The following is an 11140-nucleotide window of genomic DNA, read 5'->3' as shown; positions in this document are numbered from 1 at the left end:
AGGTCTATTTAGAACTGTGCTGCTATGAATATTTTTATACATGTCTGTTAATAAGCATGTGTATACATCTATGTTGGGTGTATATTTTAGAAGGGGGACCGCTAAGTCCTAGCGTATATATTTTTTTTTTTTTTTTTTAAAAGCTTCTTTTTTTTTTTTTTTTTTTTAAAGATTTTATTTATTTGACAGAGAGAGACACAGCCAGAGAGGGAACACAAGCAGGGGGAGTGGGAGAGAGAGAAGCAGGCTTCCCGCGGAGCAGAGAGCCCGATGTGGGGCTCGATCCCAGGACACTGGGATCATGACCTGAGCCGAAGGCAGACGCTTAACGACTGAGCCACCCAGGCGCCCCATTCCTAGCGTATATATTTTAGAAGGGGGACTGCTAAGTCATCTGTTAAGGTTTGATAGATACCACCAAACAATTTTCTAAAGTGGTTATCCCAATTTACTTTCCCATCAGTGGTGTGTGAGTTCCGCCTGATCCGTATTTTCTCCAAATCCTATAATTTTCTTCATTTCTATGTTAGCCATTCTGATTTTTTTAAAAAGCCCGTAAAGAGAAACAAATTTTGAAATCATAGTCCTATGACAACAGACATCGTAGCAGTTACTCTGGAAGTCAGAAGGTGGTAGAAAATACATCCTCAAACAGGTCTTCCAGCTTCTGCCCTTGACTTTGTATAGCCGACCAGCAGCACAGCAACCCGAGTCCTTTGATCAAAACATTAAGTCAGATCATGTCACTCTTTGCCTCAAAATTATCCAATGGCTTTGCCTCTCATTCTATTTAAAAAGCCCAAATTCTTAATACAGTATAACACCTTCATGAATTGGTCCCTTATTACCCTTCATTCTACTCACTTATTCAGCCCTGACCACCTATTCTTGATCACACACCAAGCATGTGCCCACTCATGTCCGTTGCACAGTCTGTTCCTTGGCCTGGAAAACGCTCCCCCCAGATGTCTACATGTCTTCCTTGTCAAATATTTTCTCAAATTGCTTAAATAGCGACCTTTTTTTCACTTCATAGCCTCTGTCTTGCATTATTCTATTCCTTGATATCTGTCCCCATCTAAAATATTTTTTTGTCTTCATCTCACGTGATACATAATTTGTGAGTTTTTTAATCCTCTGTTGTATAACCACAGCTTAAAACAACTATCATGTAAGAAAATCTTGAAAAATCAATAAATTGCTTTTTCTCAATGGGTTTGCTGCCAGAACACAGGTGTCATGAAAACCACCGCCAAACCTAAACAAAAATGGGAAAGGAAAAGACTCACATCAACACTGTTGTTATTGGACATGTAGATTCAGGCAAGTCTACCACTACTGGTCCTCTGATCTACAAATGTGGTGGGATTCACAAAAGAACTATTGAAAAATTTGAGAAGGAGGCTGCTAAGATGGGGAAGGTCTTCAAGTATTCCTGGATCTTGGATTAAACTGAAAGCTGAACATGAATGTAATATCACCACTGATATCTCCCTGTGGAAATTCGAGACCAGTAAGTATTATGGGACCTCCGTTGATACCCCAAGACACAGAGATGTTATCAAAAACATGATTACAGGCACATCTCAGGAGGACTGTGCTGTCCTGATTATTGCTGCTGGTGTCAGTGAATTTGAAGTGCGCATCTCCAAGAATACACAGACCCATGAGCGTGCCCTTTTGGCTCACACACTGGGTGTAAAACAACTAATTGTTGATGTTAACAAAATGGATTCCATTTCTATAAGACTGGTGTTCTTAAACCTGGTCACCTTTGCTCCAGTCAGTGTTACAACTGAAGTAAAAAGTCTGTTGAAATGCACCATGAAGCTTTGAGTGAGGCTCTTCCTGGGGGCAGTGTGGGCTTCAATGGCAAGAACTTATCTGTCAAAGATGTTCGTTGTGGTGATGTGGCTGGGGACAGCAAAAATGACCCAGCGATGGAAGCAGATGGATTCATGACTCATTTGATTATCCTGAACTATCCAGGCCAAATCAGTGCCAGATATGCACCTGGGCTGGATTGTCACACAGCTCACATTGCTTGCAAGTGTGCTGAGGCTGAAGGAAAAGATTAATCATTGTTCTAGAAAAAAAAGCTAAAGATGGTGCCAAGTTCTTGAAATCTGGTGATGCTGCCATCGTTGATAGGTTTCCTGGCAAGCCTACGTGAGTTGAGAGTTTCTTTGACTAGCTGGGCCATTTTGCTGTTGGTTACATGAGACAGACAGTTGCTGTGGTTGTCACTGAAGCAGTGGACAAGAAGGCAGCTGGACCTGGCAAGGTCACCAGGTCTGCCCAGAAATTCAGAAGGCTAAATGAGTATTCTCCCCAATACCTGCCACCCCAGTCTTAATCAGTGGTGGAAGAACAGCCTCAGAACTCTTTGTGTCAGTTGACCGTTTAAGTTTAATAGTAAAAGACTGGTTAATGATAACAATGCATCATAAAACCTTTGGAAAGAAAGGAGGTTTTGTGGACTATTTGCTTATTTTGTGTGTGTGTGTGTGTGTGTGTGTGTAGCAGTTTTAAGTTACTAGTTTTTAAAATCAGTACTTTTTAATGGAAACAACTTGACCAAAAATCTGTCACAGAATTTTGAGACCCATTACAACAGAAGTGTAATGGGGGAAGGGGAAGAAAATTTAATAAACTAATGTAACATAGAAATTTATATTGAAAGTACATTTTTAAGCTTAGTTACTTGTTCGAAGGAAATTGGTGTTATTTTCTCTACTGCTTTAAGTATTTCTTTCTCTTTGGTTTCAGAGTTTTAATCATATAAGCCTGCCTGTGCTTTGGCTTTATATTTATACAAGTGTGCATTCACACTTATTTTTGAAATTGTGGCTTGATAAGTTTCATACATTTTTGGAAAATTTTCAGCTTGTATTTCTTCAGACATCCATTCTCTCATCTTCTGTATTCTGGAACTGTATTTGCACACATTTTGAATCTAACATATTCATATGTTTCTTTCAGACTTTTCTATAATTCTCATCTCTGCTTTCTTCACATTTCTACCTGGCTGTATCAGTCTTTGAATTCCCTAAACCTCTCTTCCATTGTATCTTCAACATCTATTTGTAGATATTATATTTTTAATGTCTAAGACTATTTGCCTTTTTTTAAATAAATAGATGCTAATTCCCCAGTGAAATTATCCATCTTTTAAAAATCTATTTGATTAAAATTAGTAGTTTAAGTCCATTTTGAAACTCCAGTATCTGGATCACTTGCGGGTTTATCGTTTTATCTCTGTTCTCCTTGATTTTTGTCACTTGGTCTTATTTCTTCTTACTCGGGATAATTTTTATTGAATGTATTGTACATGAACCATAGCAAAGGCCTGAGATGTTTTGTTTCTCCACACTGTATTTAATTTTCTTTCTAAAGGCAAATGGAGTGTAGGCAGATCATCTTACTCCAGCTCACGTTTGTCTGTTTGTTTTTTTCCTTCTAGAGTTTACCTCTTTCAAGGTCTGACATGAAAGCCTGAATTTTAACCACAGTCCCTCATTCTTGTCAGGCTGTAAAACCAATTTTTGTCTTCGCTGTGTATATTCTAGAAACCCTGATTAGTGTTAGAGACTCTTTGGTGTCTGCTTTAACATTCTCAGCATCTCCTCCAATGCAAGTATTATTTATTTCAAGATGAGATTATGTGAGGCCTTTGGGGCTCGTTTAATTTTAGTTCCATAATAGTGACACTCCTTAAATCCCAGCTGCCTTTGTTTTTCTGATAGGTTTAAACATCTTAAAAAAAAAAAACAAAAAAAAACTTGTTTTAGTTTCCACAAGAACAGTTAAATACAAGTTTTATCATTCTAGCTAAATGTGGAACTTTCTCTAGAAATATATTTGAGATTAAAATTTGCAACTATTTCAAATGAGAGCAAGTTGTGTTGACTGAGGTCCCAGAAAAGAAAAAAAAATCCTTCTTTCATTTTTAGACCAATACATATTAAACTCTAACACCTTTCTTTCTTTTGAGTCAGGCTTTTAATTTTAATATCAGAGAATCTATTGATAACTTTGAATTGTGTTAATTTCTTTTTGTACCATGGTTCATGGAAACCTATCTATATCTGTCAACATATGGAGAGAGAGAGTTGGGGGCTATCTTTTTTATTGTGAGAGCTGTTAAATCTTCCTAATAACAAAACAACAACAAATAATAATTGTCTGTATTAAGCAAAAGAGAAATAAGAAGGAAGACTGGCTGCATAATTTGTCATAATTTGACAGAACGTAACATGAAAATGCAGGGCCCTTATTTAAAAATGAAGAATTTCAAGACACCTAAAGCAGAACATTAAGTAGATTTTAGAATAACAACTGTTCCTTCTTTATTTCTAAAGTTTATAGATAGGCTAGGGTAGAAGCAACTCTAAAAATTCCCCTCATTGTAATATTCCAAGTAATTTCTGTAATGATAAGTTGTTCGGTGCCCAATATGATATGTATACAGTAATACATAATCTACTAGGGAAAAAATTCCCTACAATAAGAATGTATTTAAGAAGTATTTTTTTTTTTAAGTATATAGGTGAGTTATGTAGGAAAATAACTTATACCTCTCTGGTCATAGTTACAAAAATACATAAACATACATTTTATATATTAACTTTAATGTATATTTTCTTCTTGAGAGCTCCTCTGAGAGCTGCCTATTTTATACTTAGAGTCATTGTTTGCATTCTGCTGTTACGGGCTGAGCCCAAATATCCACAAGTGGTACAACTTCTTTTTCATGTCGTGATACTTTTTCTTGGTAAAAATTAACTTAAATGTAAAATTTGATACTGTAGTCTTATAACCCTTCTAATTAGAAACATTTGACAAAAGTGACTTTGAACCATTGCTTAATTAAAAAAAAAAAATAGTCAATGACTTAATTTTGTTCCCCATACATCATGTTTTCCTCATGCTTTGAAATTTCTTATTCTGTTCCTTGGCCTAAAATGCTTTTATCATCCTGATTTCACTGGCAAGTCCTTGGTTTAATTTTAGGATTCAGTTTAGACAGAAAGTCTTGTTGGAACTTGCTGGCTGAGCTCTGACTGACTCTGTGCTCCCTTTAGCATCTTATACAGACTTAGAGCCCCCTGGGCCATTAGGTACAGAATATCATATTCCCTCCGTGTACCTGCTTTTTATGACAGTGCCCTGCTTTATTAATCTTTGTGATCTCAACCTTTCTCAGGTGTTCAAGAAACAACTGTTTGACTAAACTGAACTAAAACAATTGTGTTCTTAATTTCACTCATCAAATGTTTCTTGAGTGCCTACATTTTTTGGACAATGGACATACACTACTCAGCAAGACAGATTTGTCACTGCCCTTAGAGAACTTAAAATACTAGCAATAAAAATTAAAAACGAAAAAGAAATACTGTGAACATTGCTATAAGGAGAGTAAAGAGGGTTAAGGGCATGTAACTGGATCCTAGGACCCCAAGATTACTTAGCTTAAAATGAAGTTGCTTAAGTGATGTATTTAGTATTAGCATTACAAATTATCAGAAAGATTGTGCAGACAACTAATCTTGTTAAGTCTGTTTTCTCTCTGTTATTAGATAATGATGTCATCCCCCATTTACTTATTTCAGACTTGGCCTTTGTATTCATATGAACCTTGAGGCAAAGAGATAAGGGACTGGTGTTTTAAAAGCTAGGTATTGAGGTTTTGCATTTTCTTAATTCCAACCACATTACCTTATTGACACTCCCTGGCCTCCTTGTTAGGAGCCTAGCTGACATTTCCCATTTATTGGCACCAAGTCAGCATGGGATTAATACTGCCTCCCTCCAAACAGAAAGAATAAAGAGAATAGATTTCTACAGAAATCATAAGAAATAACCTCAGTGTCATTTTCAGAAATCTATGACCTTAAATTTATGCCTTCCTATTATAAATATTTACTGTATGTTTGTTCTTTGATAATATTAAAATATATAGTAATATACAGATAAGAAAATAAATCATATGTCACATAAATGCAACATACTCCTTTTAGTGTAAGTGTCTTGTTTGAAGATGTAGGTAAAATAACAGTACATCAAAAACTCTTAATCACTTAAAAGCTTTGTTAGGGAACTTGATTATTCAAATGTGGTGTCAAGTAGTATCACATCTAGTTATAAGTGGAATGGACTCCAAGATCACCTGGTCAGTCTGATAATCTTTATTTATGCTTAGATAACTCTTCATCTAGATACTATTCATAAATAAAGCTGAATTATTTGCCCTCCAAATCTGATTTTTCCTAATATACAGATAGTAACTTGTTGGTTTATATCACTAGCACATAATTTATATTAAATTATCGTTTACTTTATTATCATTGTTATTTGTAAAATGAACATTCTCAGCTTTGGCTAAAAGCTGTGTATGACTTAAAGAGTGAATAGGGTCTTGGAGGACATGCTAAATGAGAAATTCTTGTGGTCTCCTATACCTACACCTACTATTCCTTATTGCCCAAGCACATGTTTCCTATCATAAATGATTTTAGTAGTTTAATCTCTGTTATTTTAGGGAAACTGCTGTTTCAGGTAACTTTAGGGGACAAGTTTACCATATTCAGGTAGAATATCTTGAGAAATGCCCTGTGCATTTTTAACCTTTAAGTACCAATCTGCTAAGTAATCATACATTACAGAGAAGCAAAGTTTCTCCAAAAACAAGGGAAAAAATTCTTATTCTTAGGTAAAATAAGATAGCCCATTTATAGCATGGCCCACCATGTTTGGAACTTACATTCCCTCTCTGTGTTTGAATAGTAATCAGAGATCTGATCTTGAGAGAAACTTAGGGGAGGTACCTTAAAGTCCTCAAATTTTAATTACTGAATGTAATTAAAATGTGAGCTTTGGGGTTGGTAGTTTTTCAGTGGATACCATGATCAACTAATCAACTACTTTTGATCAACTAATCTGCTACTTTCTTTGCCAGCATTCTTGAAAGACTGAGGCCACAGGTGGATAATTTTCTCTCTCCTACCCATTGGGGAAGATAGCAAATTACCTCATTTACATACCCTGGCCTTTGATATTCGAACACTAGGACTAAATTAGTTTAGAAAAATAGTCTAGATGAGCTAAGATTCTTCTTTCCTAAGAGCAAAGGAATAATACAGCAAATTAATTTTAATACATTATTTCTAAAGCCTACATGGCCAGAGGTATGACATAACAAATCTATGTTTAAATTTTAAATTGGTTTCCAAAAGTCTTTTTAACAGAGCTAATGCATGACACACACACAAAAAGTCTCCATTTTTAACATCAGGGGAAACTATTTGCATGTATATATCTTCTAGACCTCACATCCATATCTGGGCTAAAGAAAATGTTGAATAATGACTTATTGAAAGAGAAAAAAAATATTTAAAACTCTAGAAAAAATTTCACCCCTACTTAATCTTTCCTTTTCTAAATTATGTATTTTAAGTATTAAACTCCATTATTCGTATTAATTTTGCTTTCAGTCTCTAGGGACCCATGAAGTAAAAACTATAGGGAAAAAAAAATCAGAGAAAAAGTCAAGACTTAAGGAGAATAAAAATAGAGTAATTCAGATTTTCTTCCAGAAAGGTGTACTTGTGTTTTTTTCTCTAAGCACACCATTTGTTGAAGGCCCATCTGCTTAATTTGCAGGACCCAGTAGAAAATGAAAATGTGGGGCCTCGTGTTAAATTATTAACATTTACAAGACAGCCATAGCAGAGCATGAAACCAAGTGTGAGGTTCTTTTCAGCTTGGGGCTCTGTGTGTGATTGCCTAAGTTGCATGCACATGAAGCCACCTCTACTTCAGTATTTTCCACATAGTTCCTTCTTATTCTGAATGGCTTGTCAATTCTTTGCCTTTTTCCATTTTAAAACCACACTAGTACTTATTAGAAAGTAGGTGGATATTTATTAAAAACACTAAACATGTTCATAATTTTTGATGTGAAAAAAGAATAAAGTTATAGTACATTTGGTGCGTTTACTGGTTGGCAAATATATTCAAGAAAATTATCCTTGGTTAATTCATTATAAATACTGGGTGAAGTAAAGCCAAGGATGAACTTCCTAGTTGAATTGATATCAGTTGCTCTGTAATTGATTTATTTAGATAAAGTCATTTAGCCCTTGTCTATTATGCTTAAGATATTATTTTATCTAATATCACTGCAATGTGGACTAAGTTTTGTTAAGTACCCACTGACAAGTTGAGAGCAATTAAATGTAATAAAGAAATGAACATTATTATGTTTATATGAAAACTGTTAAATTTGATTACAGGCAGAACATGTGAGTAAATTGAGAGTGAGTAAAGGTCACTACTGAAAATTATGTTAGATTTATTTTAAATTAACATAGGAAAACTATTACTTGATGGCCCATAAAAATAAATTTTGCCTATGTTTGAAATGTATCTGTAATAAGTTATTAGTTTCATAATTAAAATTTCAAAACAGACATGTATACAGTGCACTAATTTATTTTTTCATATTTAATATACAGCATTGGCTATATGCATGGTATAAAAAAAATAAGGGATCATAACTGAAAGCCGGAGTCCTAGCCCAAACCAGTACCACTTCTCACAAATCTGATTGTTACCTCTGTATCACTGAATAACGTGGTCTGTGTTCTTTACTTATCTTTAGAAATTATCTCATGACTTACTGCTATGACAGCTGAGTGTAGATCAAATTCACCATCTTGTCACTACTCATATTATTTTAAATTTTTTAGTTTTAGGATATTTAAGTAATACATTGAAACTTCTATTTTTTTTTTTTTGTCCTAACTGGTTTACATGCTGCCTCTTGACTTGCCTCTAAAATGGAGAAAATTCCTCCATCTACAATTCCTTCTCCTTCCCATCAGTCATTTTCTGGCAGTTATAATCTTTGCTTTCATGTTGTCTAGGTTGATTAAAATTTACACTGTTGAATATTGAAGTTTTCAGCCAAGATGAAAATAAATGTTAAAATTCTATGCCTTAGAACCATGCTACTTGCATAGACAATCGTATACTGATGACAAACTTCTTTCTCTTTGGGTCAATGTCCTAGCTCTGACCTGCTCAAGAATGGAACTCACACTTTGTTGAAATGGATTCTGTTTTCTTACTCGTCATCTAGGTCTCAAAAGTGTGATTTGTTACAGTTAATTTTATATTCGAATCCAGCTTGTCTTGTTTTTCTTTTTCTAGAATTTCTATTTCACCTTTATGCTGTCCTTATTGACTGAAGTAATGTGAGCTTTCTTTAGCGTGGACTATTTATTCCGTATATATTTTTTGGTATGTAATCAGTTCCTTCAAGACTATTTTTTCTTTAGATGTCCCTCTACTTATGTTCTTATTTTAATGTTGTATTTCAAGGTCTCCTTAATGCACATACCAAGTTACTGTTTCCATTTTGCTGGAATTCTAGATGAACTTCACTATTGTGGATATAGTCTTCCTTTATTTTACTTGTAACTCATATTTCTCTTAGTAATATGTTCAAACAACATCCTTAAAAAGAAACGAAGACAGGGAGGCAGGCAGGCAGGAAGATACAGGGAGCATGGGACACACAGGAGAGAAAACATGGGAGGTAAAATTTCTGTCTGGTGGTCTTGGTAGAGAATTTTAGGTTCCAAATGGTATTTTACAATCAAAGTGTTAAAGATACTGCACGATTTTATTTGTAGATTCCTCTCTGATGAAAATCTGATGAAATTCTCCTTTACTTTCTCTCTAGAAACTTAATGCTCTGCATTTCAAAGTTATGTATCAAGGGGAAGATTTAGTTATATTTTCCACCTATTCTCAAGGGCACTGAGCATGCCCTTTTATTGTGAAATTTGTGATTTTTTTTCCCTCCAGCTTTTATAAATGACTTCTCTTTCTGCTGTAGGTATTTCTCCCTCTCCATTTTTTTTTTTTTTCGTCTTCTCCCAAGCTCAAATTCATGCCATTCATATATGGACACTATTGGAATGCTGCACTAGGTTGCTTTTCTCTCAAAATCAATCTCTCTTAGTCCATCTAGATGTCTTCTTTGGAAACATGTTCATGTATTCCGCCTGTTTTTCTAACTACATTATTTGGTTTTGGGTGTTGAATTATAGAAGTTTTTTTTTTAAATATATATTTTGTATACTAACCATTTATCAGATATGTTATTTGCAAATATCTTCTCCCATTCAGTAGGTTATCTATTCAGTTTTGTTGATTGTTTCCTTTGCTGTGCAGAAGCTTTTTTATTTGATGTAATCCCAATAGTTTATTTTTGCTTTAATTTCCCTTGCCTCAGGAGGCAACTCTAGAAAAACGTTACTACGGCCAATGTCGGAGATTATTGCCTGTATTCTCGTCAAGGATTTTTATGTTCTCAGGTCTCACGCTTAGGTTCTTAATTCATTTTGAGTTTATTTTTGTGTAAGCTGAAAGAAAGTGGTCCAGTTTCATTCTTTGGCATGTTGCTGACCAGTTTTCCCAACACATTTGTTGAAGAGACTGTTTTATCACCGGTTGGATATTCATTCCTCCTTTAAAAGATTAATTGACCATATAATTGTAGGTTTATTTCTGGACGTTCTGTTCTGTTGATCTGTGTGCCTGTTTTTGTGCCACTACCATACTGTTTTGATTATTACAGCTTTGTAATAATATAAAGTCTGGAATTGTGATACCTCTAGTTTTGTTTTTCTTTTTCAAGATTACTTTGGCTATTTGGGGTTTTTTTGTGGTTCCATATAAATTTTAGGATTGTATGTTCTAGTTCTCTGAGAACTGCTGCTGATATTTTCATAAGGATTGCATTAAATCTGTAGATTGCTTTGGGTGGTACATTTTTTTAAAATTTTATTTTATTATGTTAATCACCATACATTACATCATTAGTTTTTGATGTAGTGTTCCATGATTCATTGTTTGTGTATAACACCCAGTGCTCCATTCAATACGTACCCTCCCCCATACCCATCGCCAGGCTAACCCATCCCCCCACTAACCCATCCCCCCACCCCCCTCCCTGCTAGAACCCTCAGTTTGTTTCTCAGAGTCCATAGTCTCTCATGGTTCGTCTCCCTCTCCTACTTCCCCACCCCCTTCATTTTTCCCTTCCTACTATCTTTTTTTTTTTTTTTTT

At 34.9% G+C, this 11140-nt stretch overlaps 1 pseudogene; it reads left to right on the top strand.

The window, feature by feature from the left end:
* The first annotated feature begins 1268 nt into the window (after window positions 1-1268).
* Window positions 1269-2356, top strand: LOC116630915 (annotated as a pseudogene).
* Window positions 2357-11140: the final 8784 nt, after the last annotated feature.

The sequence above is a fragment of the Phoca vitulina genome, unplaced genomic scaffold (genome assembly GCF_004348235.1).
Source record: "Phoca vitulina isolate PV1807 unplaced genomic scaffold, GSC_HSeal_1.0 scaffold4, whole genome shotgun sequence".
Classification (NCBI taxonomy): Eukaryota; Metazoa; Chordata; class Mammalia; order Carnivora; family Phocidae; genus Phoca; species Phoca vitulina.
This window is presented reverse-complemented; position numbering and strand designations above follow the sequence as displayed.